This window comes from Pituophis catenifer, unplaced genomic scaffold, assembly GCF_029215685.1.
Source record: "Pituophis catenifer annectens isolate HBS135680 unplaced genomic scaffold, rPitCat1.0.hap2 SCAF_13, whole genome shotgun sequence".
Lineage (NCBI taxonomy): Eukaryota > Metazoa > Chordata > Lepidosauria > Squamata > Colubridae > Pituophis > Pituophis catenifer.
The window spans coordinates 10,797,080-10,812,782 of NW_027256893.1; positions in this window are offsets into that span (position 1 = coordinate 10,797,080).

Consider the following 15,703-nt stretch of genomic DNA (forward strand, 5'->3'; position numbering starts at 1 on the left):
AGTTATAGTTATAGTTATAGTTATAGTTATAGTTATAGTTATAGTTATAGTTTATTAAACTTCTATACCGCCCTTCTCCTGAAGGACTCAGGGCGGTGTACAGCCATATTAAAACAAACATATACTCACAAAATTTAAAAACAATTTAAAATAAATATATAAATTTGGCCCTTATGTTAAAAGCTACAAACACCCAATTTAAAATTCATTTTCTAAGCCAGCTTGGCCTGTTGGAACAAAAGAGTCTTAAAGGCACGGCGAAAGGTACGTAGGTCGGGGATCATGTGAACCTCCAGGGGCAGTTCATTCCAGAGGGCAGGTGCCCCCACAGAGAAGGCTTTCCCCCTGGGGGTCACCAGTTGACATTGTTTGGCCGATGGCAGCCTGAGGAGTCCCACTCTGTGGGAGCGTATTGGCCGGTGGGAGGCTATCGGTGGCAGAAGGCAATCTCGTATATACCCATTAAGCCTATGCATTGGGATTTTCTTAACTAACAGTTTGCATCTGAATAAAAGTAGATAAGGTTCAAGGGAGAGAGTTGGACTTTGTCCTCCTGTGCCTGCATAAAAGCTCTAAACTGATTCCTCATTTGACTCTTCCTTCTGGCTCTGCTAGTCTCTTTCATACAACATTTGACTGACATGTTCTGCTGTTTCCGGATTGAACTTGACCATAAAAGATCTGTCAACCAGTGTTTAATAACCTACTAGTGAAAGGGATATAAATCCAAGCAGAGGAACAGAGAAAGGAGAGATAGAATGAGGTTGGAAGGTATCTATGGAGATAGCATGCTAAAAAGTTCATTTTCAACTGGATTGCTGAGTGTAAGCTTACAATTCTTTCTCCTTTTGCTTTCCTTCTAATGGATGACAATGCATTCTGCCATTCCTTGTTCAGTTTTTACTCTTTGTTGAGAATTCTCCTCCGTACTCTCTAACGATACTGGAAACACTCACCATGTTCAACTTGAAAAAGTTACTTGAATATAAATAAGGGGCATGCTAATTTCACCTTCAGTGTTTTTGAACATCTTGCAACTTGGCAAAGTAGACTCTGTTTGTCTACTGTTAAGACTCAATAAAATTCTCCAGGGATTAGAGCATTCAGGTCACCGTATATCTAAATCTGCTTTTGCAGTTGTTTAAAAGTTTTATTTCCCTTCTGAATTATCTTCATTGTTGAAAAATGTTAGAATGTGTGCTATATGCTGGTGGTGTTGTCTTTTACATAATTTTCCATCACTCTGAAACCTCCCTGGCTGCTTCCACTTTCATTATGGAAAAAAGCTGATTGATAGGAGAGTTTTCCTAATAGGAGAGTTTTCCTTTCCCTTGGGATTTTGTGGAAGCACGGATGGTAAAAGACAAGTGCATATTACCGGAAACTTTGGTGGAAAAGAGGATATTTATACATACATCTTGGTTACTTATAAACTAACTAAATGTCAGAATATCAGGTTTTGGTTCTTTCTCATTAGAGATTTGTGTGCATTCACTTCTTCTTTGAAGAAAATTTAGAAAACCTTTTTTCTTTCATATAATTGAAAGAAATATAAGACAGGATATATATCTATTAGACAAAGGCTGTATATGTACACACACACACACACACACACACTGTATATATATATGAGGGGGGGAGAGAGAGGGTAGAGATAGATAGATAGAGAGAGAGAGAGAGAGAGAGAGAGAGAGAGAGAGAAGACAAGAACCAGAAAACATGATGGCGATATTATAGCAGGCTCAAGGAAGAAGGAGAAGCTGGAGAGAGGCCTGAACCACAAAGAATATGGAAAGTAAAGGCCAAAGTAGTACCAGTAGTAGGAGAAATTGGGACTGTGACTCCTAAGCTCCAACAGATCCCAGGAAAAACATCAAAGCTTTCTGCCCAAATGAGTACAGATCCTAGAGATCCTAAAGATCCTAGACAGAACTGTCAAACTCACAGGTCCCCTGAGATTAAGGAAAACCGATACAACTCATAGGGATAAATTGTTGTTTTTAATTTGTAGTACTCGTGATTGGACTCCCGTGGATAGGAACTCTTCCTTCTCAAAGACTTTAAATCAGGCAATCTTATTGAATTGATGGGTAAAGTTCCACTTCTTTTGAACATCTTATTGATATTCTCATAAAATGGCAGCTATGGGAGCTTTGCCTGAACACAAAAGAGATACCTTATTAGACATAGCTTGTCAACAGCAATGAAAATCAATTTAGCAGAAAGATACAGACATGCAGAGGCTCTTGTATGGCATAATAATGTAATCTCAGTGCTATTATACTCTCTAACATTCTTAATAAGACTTCTCCCTCCCACCCCTTTCTTCTTGCTGAGTGGCTATTTTGACGAAAATAATCTGAATTAAAGTGAAAAGTTATTTATAGGTAATGAGAAGGGGGCTAAAGGTAAATGAGACAATATATCTCTAGCAATTTTGTGCTTCAGATTAGATGCCTAACGGAGCAAGAAAACTAAAAGATAACTACTTCATTAAAATGAGAAGTGAGTGATCCGTCTGAAAAAGGGGATTGAACAAAAAGGATCAGCAGCATATGAAGTTACTATTCATCCTGATATATTAAATAAGACACCATAAACAAATAATCATGTTCTATTCAAAGCAAACCCTGTGATTGGGAGATTAATAAGAGATTCACAGAAGGCTCTTTGGCTTCTATAGGTCTTATTCTCAGATTGAACTGAAATGAATTGGAAAAGTAAGTTGTCTAAACAAAATTGAGGGAACCAGATTTATGAAAAAGAATTCTCCTCCAATGAGAATCTCAGCTTTTCAGCTTCACGTTCCTTAAAAAAATTCCAATCATTGGCTCCTCACAAAGTCTAAACAACAAATTTTCCCATTCCATATACATTGCATTTTTTTACATTCCCCGAAAATAAGACGGGGTGTTATATTAATTTTTGCTCCAAAAGATGCATTAGGGCTTATTTTCTGGTTAGGTCTTATTTTGGGGAAAATACGGTACTAAATGCACCCATCTGGCTGACAATCTTAACTGCGGCTTATTTTGTGGGTAGGGCTTATATTACGAGCCTCCTAAAAATAGGACTTATTTTCTGGTTGGGTCTTATTTTCAGGGAAACAGGGTAGGTAATATCATCAGTGCTGATATTCATGTATAATTAAATTGATGATGTTACCTAGTTGGGTAATGAAAAACCTGGAAGCAAACAATTAAGTTCAGAGGGCACCAAAGTTTCCACAGTTCAGTCCTGTGTTACATATATGTTCTTCTATTGATAGACATAAAGATACAAATGTAGGAAACATCCTGGAAAATGTATTGTATGTAACTATGTCTCATTATGAACTTTTCATCAACTGCAGTCCCTGTTGAGGATTTCTTTGGTGGGAATCCATGATTTCCTTCAGGATAAATTGTTAAAAAAATTGTTAAATAGTTGTCTAATTGTAACTCTTAATAATAAAATTCTTCACTTTTCAGAGTCCATAGAAAAAGGAGTTAATCGTTTATACTATTGAAATGAGGATTTAAGGAAGTCAGGGAGGTGACACAAAGACTAATTCTAACATACAGCAATAGCAATAGCACTTAGACTTATATACAACTTCACAGTGCTTTTACAGCCCTCTCTAAGCGGTTTACAGAGTCAGCATATTGCCCCCAACGATCTGGGTCCTCATTTTACCAACCTCGGGAGGATAGAAGTCTGAATCAACCTTGAGCCTAGTGAGATTCGAACTGCCAGACTGCTGGCAATTGGCAGTCAGTAGAATTAGCCTGCAATACTGTTGGACTCTCTGTCACAGCATGAATCCACAAAACAGAGTTGCATCCATGTTCATCTGAACGGTCTTCTCTTTCTTTGTGTAGCTCTTCCCACATCAAGAGAAGACAGGAAGGAACATGATTGTTGTCTGTAGAACCGTGATGGCGAATCTATGGCACGCATACCCTAGGTGGGCACATAAACTGTTGCCCACCCTGCAGCTGTGCATGCGTGTGCGCCCTAACTGGTGTTCGGGCCTCCGGTGCACATGCATGCAATTCAGGAGACCCAGCTGGTCTTCAGAGCTCTCCTGCGCATGAGTGCATGTTTGCGTATGTGCGTGAGAGCTTGCGTGCAGCGCATGCATGCGTAGATGGCGTTTACGTGCACACATTGCACATGCAAAAAGCACACACATGCACAGATGGTGTGATTGCACACGCAGCGTGTGAAACCTGCACCTGTGCACAGATGGTGCAACTGCACATGTAGCACACAGGGGCATGTGCGTGAAAGCTGTGTGCATGTGCGGATGAATGAAAAGTATATCTACCCTAAGTGTCTTCAAGTCATGAAATAGACTAATGACCAATTTTAAAGTATGCACTTATTTTCAGTGCAGACTTATAACAGAACTGTACATTTGGCTTCCAAGTGATGTCATGCGAAAACAATCCACTAGGAATATTTAGCATTCTAATGGCAAAATAAACACAGCTTTTAGGATCCCCTTCTTTCCTCCCTAATAGAGCTCTCATCTTTTGCCTGAGTCCCCAAATTTAAATTAAAAAAAAAAGGTATTTATGTTGTCCTTTGTGAATTTGCAAAGTAGTAAGCCCTGCTTCTCAATGCAGTTTTTCTGATTTTTCACTCACCTGGTGAGAAAACTGCAGCTCCTTTATGAAACTACATCTACAAAAAACGGCAAGGGAGAAGCCTTATCAAAGAAGAGATATCAAGCTGTCAATCACTCTGCTGACACATTCCAGTGATGATGGGAAAACAATTCCTTTAATATAGTTTGATATTTGATAAGAATATGACAAAACCAAGTTGCTTTTCTTTTCCCCTTTCATCAGATACATTATGCCTTAGGGGGTTTCAAATTTGATCTAGCATTTGTGTGCATTAGAGAACAGATATGCACCAAAAAATCCTATTCAAGGGGTAAAGACTTTTTTATACAGTGGATGAATTTGTTAAATATCATTAAAGTATAAAGCTTTTATCTTCAAAATAGTAGCAAAAACTTGATGTACATTTTTTTCCTATCCTTTAAGTATTAAGTGTTGATGTTTGACCTATATTGAGGTGATTAAAATTATATGCACCTCTACACATACTGCCTAATATAGTATGTGTATTATACCATGTGAGAAGCAAAATCTCCATTCTTTCTGCATATTTTCATTCCATTTGAAAGGGATAACTTGTATTAAAATTCTATCTCAACAAAGACAAGAATTTTAATAAAAATTTGTAGGTGGAATGCAGATTCTTACACCTATTAATCATAGGACAATAATTAATAATTATTAACTAGAGCCTGTAGTACAGTGGACTAAGCACTGTTATTAACATCTGCTGCTTGCAATTACTGCAAGTTCAAATCTCACCAGGCTCAAGGTTGACTCAGCCTTCCATCCTTTCAAAGGTAGGTTAAATGAGGACCCAGATTGTGGGGGCAATAAGGTGACTTTGTATAAATATACAAAAGTATGAAGACGATTGCTTAACGCATTGTAAGCCGCCCTGAGTCTCCGGAGAAGGGCGGCATATAAATTAAAGCAAAATAATAATAATAATAATAATAATAATAATAATAATAATAATAATAATAATAATAATAATAATAATAATAATAAACTTGTATGATACCCAATTCCAAATGACCCTGGGCAACTATCAAATAAATCATGACAGAATCCATGAAAATTAAAGGATGGTCAACGGGTGTGCAAGAATCTGCCTTTTTGTTGTGGTCCGCCAGCAGCCTGCAGAACAGCGGAGTCGGACAGTGAGGAGGCTGGGGAGGAATATGGGCCAGTCCTGGAGTCTGGGGAAGGCCTGGACGAGGGCTCCGCGTTGGAGGCAGAGATGGGGCCAGGACCGTCTGGAAGTGATTTGCGGACTCCGGAGCCTTCAGAGTCGGACAGCAGAGAGGCAGAGGAACAGGAGGAGCCTGTTCCTAGTGCACGCATGCGCAGAGCTGCCAGAGGCACGTACAGTTAAAACAAAAGGGATGACTTGGGAGTAAGGCCTGGAGATGATTGGCTCCTCCCATAAGGCTTAAAAGAGGAGCAAAGGCACATGGGCACTTTGCAGGAAAGCAACGTTGTTAATTCTGTTCCCAGTCGGCATCTTTATTTGATTCTGGAATCCACTTCAGCTTCAACCGCAATAATACATGGGCAAACAATAGGATACAAACTCAAGGTAAACCGCTCCAAAATTGATTGCAGAAAATATGACTTCAGCAACAGAGTTGTCAAGGCCTGGAATACAGTACCTGACTCCGTTGTTGCATCCTCAAACCCCCAACACCTTCAACCTTAAACTGTCTACCGTGGACCTCGCCCCATTCCTAAGAGGTCTGTAAGGGGACATGCATAAGCGCACCAGCGTGCCTACCGTCCCTCTCCTACTGTCCCCATTTATTCGTACTCATTTCCTGTGTTCATGTCCATGTTTATACTTATATCTGTTTTCTCGTGCATGCTTGACAAAAATAAAATAAATCTAAGGAGAACTTGGACCTCAATAATTATATAAACTCAAATATGCCAGTATGAAAAGAATTTTCTTGCAAACTAAACTGATCTCCTATGCTTCCCAGGATAGCAAGCCAAGTGCCCCTTACATTTATTATGCATTAATGGCTCTGCCTTGCAAGAGGAGAATGCAATGTTTCAGAGCGATAACAGTGATCGCTCAGTTCCCAAACCATCTCATATTCTTTTACAAAGAAGGATAAGCCAGCTCAGGTCTCTGGAAGCTGCCGATCTGTAGACTCAAATTGCCTGTCTGGAATTTCTCTCCATCTCTGCTCCCGCCCCCTCCCCGCTCCTCCTTTCTGTGCAAATGCTAAGGAGCTCATCGAGACCCCCGTCTGCCTTAGAAATTGTGGCGGTGATATCTGGCAGATGTTTGTTTCTTCTCTGAATCCCCAGGTTGGTTGAGATTATTGCTACTCCAGGAAAGCAAGGTCAAAAGGAGGCAGCTTTACATTTTGTTTGGAAAGCAATGAGATTTGTGGTCATTCTCATCCCTTCTGGGAGCAAAACTGCAGCGTTCCCTTTCAATGTGCTAAAGAGTTTGGCAAAGAGGAAAAGTAATGTGTTTAGATGAATAAGGAGCATCGCACAGAGAAAGCAAAAAAAATAAAAAAATCCCTCTTTCATAGGTTTGGATACGGATTTTTCTCCTACAGGGTTGACATTATCCAGTCTCTTGCCCAGCCCTGACAACTGCTTCGATGCAAACCTTTTGGGGGAAGTGGTGATTTTCAGTCCCATTAAACACCACACAGCAAATAGTCTCACTGCATTACAAGCACAAATATCTGAGTCAAACTGTATGCATTCGTCAAAGACTTCTTGCAGGCCTTATTTATGGGATGTGGCTTTGAAATGATGGAATACGTGGGGCTCCACCCTTACTTCATCAAGAGATGATCTCATTTGCTTTCATTCGATCCCGACAACATTGTAGAGTTGATCCTGATTTGGATTGTAGAGTTCATAAAGGTAAAGGTTCCCCTCTCACATACGTGCTAGTCGTTTCTGACTCTAGGGGGCGGTGCTCATCTCCGTTTCAAAGCCGAAGAGCCAGCGCTGCCCAAAGATGTCTCTGTGGTCATGTGGCCGGCATGACTAAATGCCAAAAGTGCATGGAACGCTGTTACCTTCCCACCAGAGGTGGTCCCTATTTTTCTACCTCATTTTTTACATGCTTTCGAACTGCTAGGTTGGCAGAAGCTGGGACAAGTACCGGGAGCTCACCCTGTTACACAGCACTAGGGATTCGAACCGCTGAACTGCCGACCTTTCGATCAACAAGCTCAGTGTCTTAGTCACTGAGCCACTGCCTCCCTTTTATAGAATAAAGTTTGTAGAATTCATAGAGACAAGGAAATAAAATAATAAAATATCAGGGTAGCGTTGTGATCAGATTGTTAAAATAGGACTGAGGAGACCCAGATTCCTGTCCACTCTCTGTCATAGCAGTATCCTGAGTGAATTTGGATCAGTTCCTCTCTCAGCCCAATTATCTTACAAAGTTGTTGTGAGGAACAATGGGAGGTGGGAGCACCGTGAAAGCTTCCTTGAGTTCCTGGAGGAAAAGTGGGATTTTAAAAATCACCTAAATAAGCAAGCAAGAAAACATGGCCTGCAGTAAATAAGGTTTGCAGAGTGCATTAAATCAAGATTGACTGAGTAAGCTACAGAGGAGGTGTTCTGACAACACACTAATCTAAAACAAAACAAATGATTTTATGAATCTGTAGTTTACCATTCCTAGCTAGAGTCAACCCAGAATCAAACCACTATCATTTAACTATTTATAACCTACATTAAACTGGTTCACAATTTTTCTTTCTTTCTTTCTTTCATTCATTCATTCATTCATTCACTCACTCACTCATTCACTCACTCACTCATTCAATTTCTATACCCAACCAACTCAATCAAGTGACACTGGGCAGCTTACAATTCTAAAATCATAATACAATCAAAACAATTAAAAAAACAGTAGAAAAAACATCAGAAAAAAACACAAATAAAACAAACAGGAGCTGAGATAATTAAGCAACTAAAAGTAAAAGCAAGAAACAGGGTCTTTAACACTTTCCAAAGCCCAGGTCTGGGTACATAGTCAAGTTATTAAACTTTGGCGAAAGGCTAACAGGATTGGGACCATTCTAATTTCCAAGGAGAAAATATTCCACAAGGCAGGGCTACAGCAGAAATAACTTATACTGAGTTACAGTTTAGTATGATATAAGAAAAGACATGGACACATATTCTTCTGTATTGTTTGTGTTCAATGGTCATATTGAATTTCAGTTTTCTATTATGCCGATGAATAGCATTGTTATTTGAGTGTGGAATTTCTCTCTTTATATCACAGTGTGGTTGCAGTGCAAATGAATTTTTGCACAACTGTCACAGAGCTCTGTAGTTGGGTGACTCCAACTTCTACATCAATCTCAAAAGATACAACACAGATTTTAACCCAATTGATAACGGTCTTTGTAAGAAATAGAGACTCTCAAATAAACATCTTAAGTACATTTTAAGGGCAACCAGCAAGATTTGAAAGGGTTTTTTTTTTCCCTACCATTGTCCCATTATGAGTTGAAAAGTACTTTAAAGACATGCCCGAATTCAGTTCCTTCTACAAGGAAAAAAAGCATTTAAGGAGGAGGAGGAGGAAGAGGATAGAGGAGGAAAGAAGAAGAAGGGCAGAAGGAGGAGGAAGAGCAGGGGTGAGATCCAGCAGGTTCTAACAGGTTCTGGAGAACTGGTAGCGGAAATTTTGAGTAGTTCAGAGAACCAGCAAATATCACCTCTGGCTGGCCCCCAAGTGAGGTGGGAATAGAGATTTTGCTATATCCTTCCCCTAGAGTGGGGTGGGAATGGAGATTTTGCAGTATCCTTCCCCTGCCACGCCCATCAAGCCACGCCCACAGAATTAGTAGGGGAAAAAATTGGATTTCACCCCTGAGGAAGAGATGCAGTTTTAGATGGAAAAAATGTGAACCTCCCATTTGTCAATGATATATAATCTGTGAAAGTAAAAGACAAGGTTAAAGGCAGCGGTGGGAGTCAAGTAATTTAACAACCGGTTCTCTGCCCTAATGATTTCTTCCAACAACCAGTTTGCCAAACTGCTCAGAAAGCTAACAACCGCTTCTCCCGAAGTGGTGTGAACTGGTTGAATCCCACCATTGGTTAAAGGCTATATAGCAAGGATGCTTCTGTTCTTGAAACAGAAAGTCCAGAAAGATTACTCTTTAAGCACCATATTCTCATGAGTTCAGAAGCCGATTCTTGTTGTTCCCATATCATTTTCCCCCAGTAAATTTGCCTGAAATTAACACCATTTATTAAACCCCCCAAATGAATGGATTAAATCAAACAATACCACAGCATTTTGATTACAATTGCTTACATTTAATATGTTTTCATCATCTTTTCTTAAAGGATTATAAATTATTCAGGCCAGATTCAAAAATTATTCATCATTTTAAGTGAATTTTACATATTTCATTGATTGGCAAAATCTGCACAGTGTTGAATAGGAATAAGGCATCAAAAATGAAAGCTCTATTAAATTATTAGAAGTTACAGCAAGGGTAGCAGAATCTAGCCAGTTCTGACAGGTTCTGGAGAACCGGTAGTGGAAATTTTGAGTAGTTCGGAGAACCGGCAAATACCACCTCTGGTAATGGAGGTGGTAATGGAGATTTTGCAATATCCTTCCCGCAGGAGTGGGGAGGGAATGGAGATTTTGCAATATCCTTCCCCTAGAGTGGGGTGGGAATGGAGATTTTGCAGTATCCTTCCCCTGCCACGCCCATCAAGCCACGCCCACCAAGCCACACCACGCCCACCAAGCCATGCCCACAGAACCGGTAATAAAAAAAATTGAATTTCACCACTGAGTTACAGTGACCTTTTTTTCAAGGGGTCAGTGGGCTGTCCAGAAATCTGGGGATAGAGATGGGAGAGGTTCAGGGTGGGTTGTTTTATTTTAATCAGGTCCATTGTATTATAGGGCATTTTCTGCTTCAAAATGCAGTGCCAATTTTGGGCAATCCCTTTGTTGCAGTAAACTAGAGATGGACCAGCTCAGATTTTATTTAAACATATATTCTTAAAAATAAAGTAGGTATTTAAATCTTTATACGTGCCCCGCGATCCGTCTTTGTTATATTCAATTAGTACAAGTGCAAAGACGCTCTACCAAAACCATTCTTCACTTCAGTGGTGGGTTGCTCCTGGTTCAGCCCGGTTCAGCTGAGCCGGTAGCAGTGATGATGTGACGTCACCAAACCGATTCTCTTTGACTGGGAGATGGGCCCTCCCGCCCGCCCGCCCCGCTTTATTCCTACCTTTATTTCTTGTTGTTTAGCTTAGCTGATAGGCACAGCAGAGTCAATTGCCGCACCTCAGCTGGGCAGAAACCTTAATGCACTTGCGCGGAGAATAAGTTTGGCGCGTGTGCAAGCGAAGCGAGCTCGCACGCAGTGATTGCGCACAAAGTGCGTGCATGAAAAGAACCGGTGGTAACAACGGTTGGAACCCACCACTGCTTCACTTGCATATTGACTTGGACTAGAAGTGAGGACACACAGCGGTTCTAGTCCCCAGGAAGATTTTGGGATAGTCATTTTCTTTCACCCAGTCCATCTCACCTTATTGCTGTAGGATTTGGACTGAGGAGCCCCAAAATCTAGTCCTCCCCTTAGAAGCTCCCAGGTTGATTTGGGGGCAGTCCTCTTTTTTGGCTTCACCAATCCCATAGCAATAGCACTTAGACTTATATACCGCTTCACAATGCTTTACAGCCCTCTCTAAGCGGTTTACAGAGTCAGCCTATTGCCCTCAACAATCTGGATCCTCATTTTACCCACCTCGGAAGGATGGAAGGCTGAGTCAACCTTGAACCTGGCGAGATTTGAACTGCCAAATTGCAGGCAGCCAGCAGTCAGCAGAAATAGCCTGCAGTACTGCACTCTAACCACTGCATCACCGTGGCTCATAAACAGTTATGGAAAAATGGAGAAAGATATATTAGATATGCTGCCTTCTTAGATTAACAAGCAGGATACAAATCTAACGAATAAAGTATACACTTTTTCAATCACCTATCCCTGTCTATTCCAAATATGCTTTTTTTTCAAAAGGCAGTTGGACTTTCTTGGCTTTTTCTTTGAAAACGTTTCACTTCTCATCCAAGAAGCTTCTTTGGTTCCAACTGATTAGACAGGAAGGGAAGGGAAAGTCAGAACTTCAGTTAGAACCGAAGAAGTTTCTTGAATGAGAACTAAAACTTTTTCTATGATTTTTTTTTTTTTAAAGTTCAATTGCCTTTTTGAAAAAAAGCACTTTTGGGACAACCATGACCTAGATGATTGAGAATCTTGATTGCAATATCTCTATCTATATTGTAAATATTATAACTTTCTTTTCCTGTTGACCCATTGTTCGTGATCCAGTCCCTGCTGAGTTTATAGATAAGTCCCAGTAGAGTTTATTTTTGGTTTTGGCAACATTAGAAAAGCGGTTTGTCATTGCCTTTTCCTGGGATTTTTTTTTTCAGCTACCCAATTTAGCCTCCAGCCTTGGATTCCCTGGTGATTTCCCATCTCCATCTTTTAATCAGCCAAGGTAAATTGTCCCTGAGGATATGGGCTTGCCTCTTTGTATGGTGCAATTAAAAATGAGTCACATTTCTGATTCCAAGAGAAATTGCTTTAGAAAACCGAATTGTGGTTGTCTTTTATCTCTATTTGGAATATCATTGTAAATTGGCACTCCTTCATTGAACTGTAATTGTTTGGGATACAGAAAATGTGTGTGCATGTGTGTGTGAGAGAAAGAGTATGAGGGGCTTTGGCATGGTCACGTTTTTTCCCTCAGAAACAAATTAAGGCAGAAAGCCATTTAAATTACTTGGATATTTCTTTTCCCATCAGCAGCTGAATTTATATACCCTAGAAGCTAATATAACTCTTTGATGGGAATTGCTTATTTTCTGTTGACAGCTTTTTAGTGAAAAGATAGAAATCAGATTGAATTTCAACAGTGAGAAATAGAGAGCAGCCTCTAGCAGCAGGAACCTCAAGACTCTTAATTTGGTCTTGGTGAGCACAAGATAGAACAATAAGGAGCATTGCATATAATATGTCTTACTCTAACAAGAGAAATGTTTCAGAAAAAAATAGAATAAGAATATTGTAAGAATAAAAACCTGGGATCTGTAAATTTTAAGGGATTCCCCCTCTTGATTTAAAAAGCATCTGCAGTCTAGAGCTTTCGTTCTAAAATTGCTAAAAACAAACTGTGTGTGAAATTTAACCCAAAACTTGGCTTTAGATTGTTGTCTTACCAATTATATTTTTACATATACATATTTTACATGGGGCCATAATCTGTACTTCCTCCTTAAAGGAAAGAATCAAATGGATATATTTACTTAGGACCAAGCAAAATCACCAAAAAGACCATGCAAGCTTTAAGAGTTTCAGAAACCTTCATCAGACAAGAAGTTACACACAAATACACACAATTCAGAGAAACAAGGAATAGCAATAGCAATAGCACTTAGACTTATATACCGGTCAGTGGTGGGTTTAACTTACTTTTGCTACCAGTTCACCCACGTGCACCACTTCTGCACATGCACAGATCATATGTGATGACATCCAGGTGGGTGGGTGGAGCCTCCCACCACAGCTACCGATTCGCCCAAACCGGGGCAAACTGGTAGCAACCCACCACTGATACCACTTCACAGTGCTTTACAGCCCTCTCTAAGCAGTTTACAGAGTCATCATATTGCCCCCAACAATCTGGATCCTCATTTTACCGACCTACAGAAAGATGGAAGGCTGAGTCAACCTTGAGCCTGCTGAGATTCGAACTGGCAAATTGCAAGCAGCCAGCAGTCAGCAGAAATAGCCTGCAGAACTCCACTCTAACCACTGCACCACTGCGGCTCACCGCGGAATGATTGCATCTCTCACCTCTAAAAACACAAAGACAATGTTCCTAGTTTATTTCATGCCCTAGTCAACAATTTAGAGAACAGTTTTGGAAGATGCTCTAAATTATGTAAATTATGTAAATTTACATAAGTGAAATTATGTAAAATTATCTAAGGGATTCTCAAACATACAAGTCATCTTTAGATTGCATAAAAGATTTTTCCTTGGAAGTGAAAGTTACTAGATCACTTTAATATGATATTTTCCAAGGCTCAGAAAAGAAGCTATCATCACTGCTTTGGTCTTTTGGGAAAAATGCCAAATCCCTAGCACAGTGATATTTTTTTATTAAGTCCAACTGAAATAACACAAGCGATTTGAAAGATATATTTTCCTACAACTATACCATATGTTGATGGGATGATTTAATCCTACATAGCTTTGATCCAATCACCCTACTGAAGTGAATTGTTAGTAGAAAATGACAATTGAATCAAGTTGACCTCCTTCAAGGTGTTGATTCAAGGCACAGAATTAGATCATTTTATTATTTGCATGATGACAACGATACAAATAGGATTAGTTTCTTTGCACAGGTTTCTGTTCTACATTATCATATTTTGACGGGATGCATAGGAATCTTCTATCCAGACACAGAATTGCAAAGGCAAGACAAAGATACCAAAAAGTTTTTTTAAAGAGGACAAAAGAAAGCACAAATGTGCATAATATTTGAATACAATAATTTACATGTATATGTATAGATACAGAGTTTAAAATAATTATGTGATTTACTGTATTTTTTGGAGTATAAGACACACTTTTTTCCCTCCTAAAAGAGGCTGAAAATTTGGGTCCATCTTATACTCTGAATGTAGCTTTTTTGAAGCTTTTTTTCAGTCCTAACGAGGCGCTCGCGAGTGAAGCGATCTCCATGGTTTGCCTGCTTTTCTCATTGCTTCTCTCGCCAAAGATCAGCTGTGCCTTAGAAGCTGTTTTTTAATCCCCAAGCAGGGGATAAAAAATAGCAAACTAATGTGCTGAAGCTGACCAGACTAAGGATGGTAGCCGGATGAAGGCTGGAAGGCTGTCTACCTGGTAGGCAGATTTTTTTTTCCTATTTTCCTCCACAAAAACTAAGCTGCATCTTATATTCCAGTGCATTTTATACTCTGAAAAATATGGTAAATTGATGTTGGGACAAAATGATTCTGTTATTCAGTTATTAATTGTTGATGGATAGCATTAAACAATATTCTTTCAATGAGATTTGACTGAAGCAGCCCTTCAAAAACTGGATATTTCTGTAAAAAGTTAAGACATTTGGATATTCTAGAATGTTTTTTTTTAACATCATGTTATATCTGAATTGTGTGTCTATATCAGTGGTGAAATCCCCCAGTTCTATCCGGCTTGCTGGTATAAGTAGATTTTTATCATAAAATATTTTAAAGTTTCTTTACCGTCATCATATTGGTGATGGCTACTCAGTTGGTTGGCTTCAAAAAAATATTGGACCAATTCATGGAACTCCTGAGGATCAATGACTATTATTTTTTTATTATTATTTATTAATTAAAATTTTATTACTTCCACTTCCCCTACAAGATGACTCTGGGCAGTTTTCAAAATATAAAACAAACAAAAAATAATTAAAACATTTAAACTACACTATTAGCCTTGATGTTAATGTGCCTGCTCCTCCCATCTTCTGGATGACCAATAGGTTTCCTCCAGAGGTGGGTTTCAGCAGGTTCTGACCAGTTCTGGAGAACCGGTAGCGGAAATTTTGAGTAGTTCGGAGAACCGGTAGTAAAAATTCTGATTGGCCCCACCCGCATCTATTTTCTGCCTCCTGAGACCCAGCTGATCGGGAGGAAATGGGGATTTTGCAGTAACCTTCCCCTGGAGTGGGGAGGAAATGGAGATTTTACAGTATCCTTCCTCTGCCATGCCCACCAAGCCACACCCACAGAACCAATAGTAAAAAAATTTGAAACCCACCACTGGTTTCCTTGTACAGATGTCTGGCTACTGTGAGAACAGACTGCTGGATTAGATGGGCAGTGATGTTATCCAGTAGAGTAGGGCCTTTTTATGGCCCTACTCTACTATGGCCCTTTTATGACTTGTAGACTTCAACTCCCAGAATTCCTGAGCCAGCCATGTTAGCTCAGGAATTCTGGGAACTGAAGTCCACAAGTCATAAAAGGGCCATAGTTGCCCACCTCT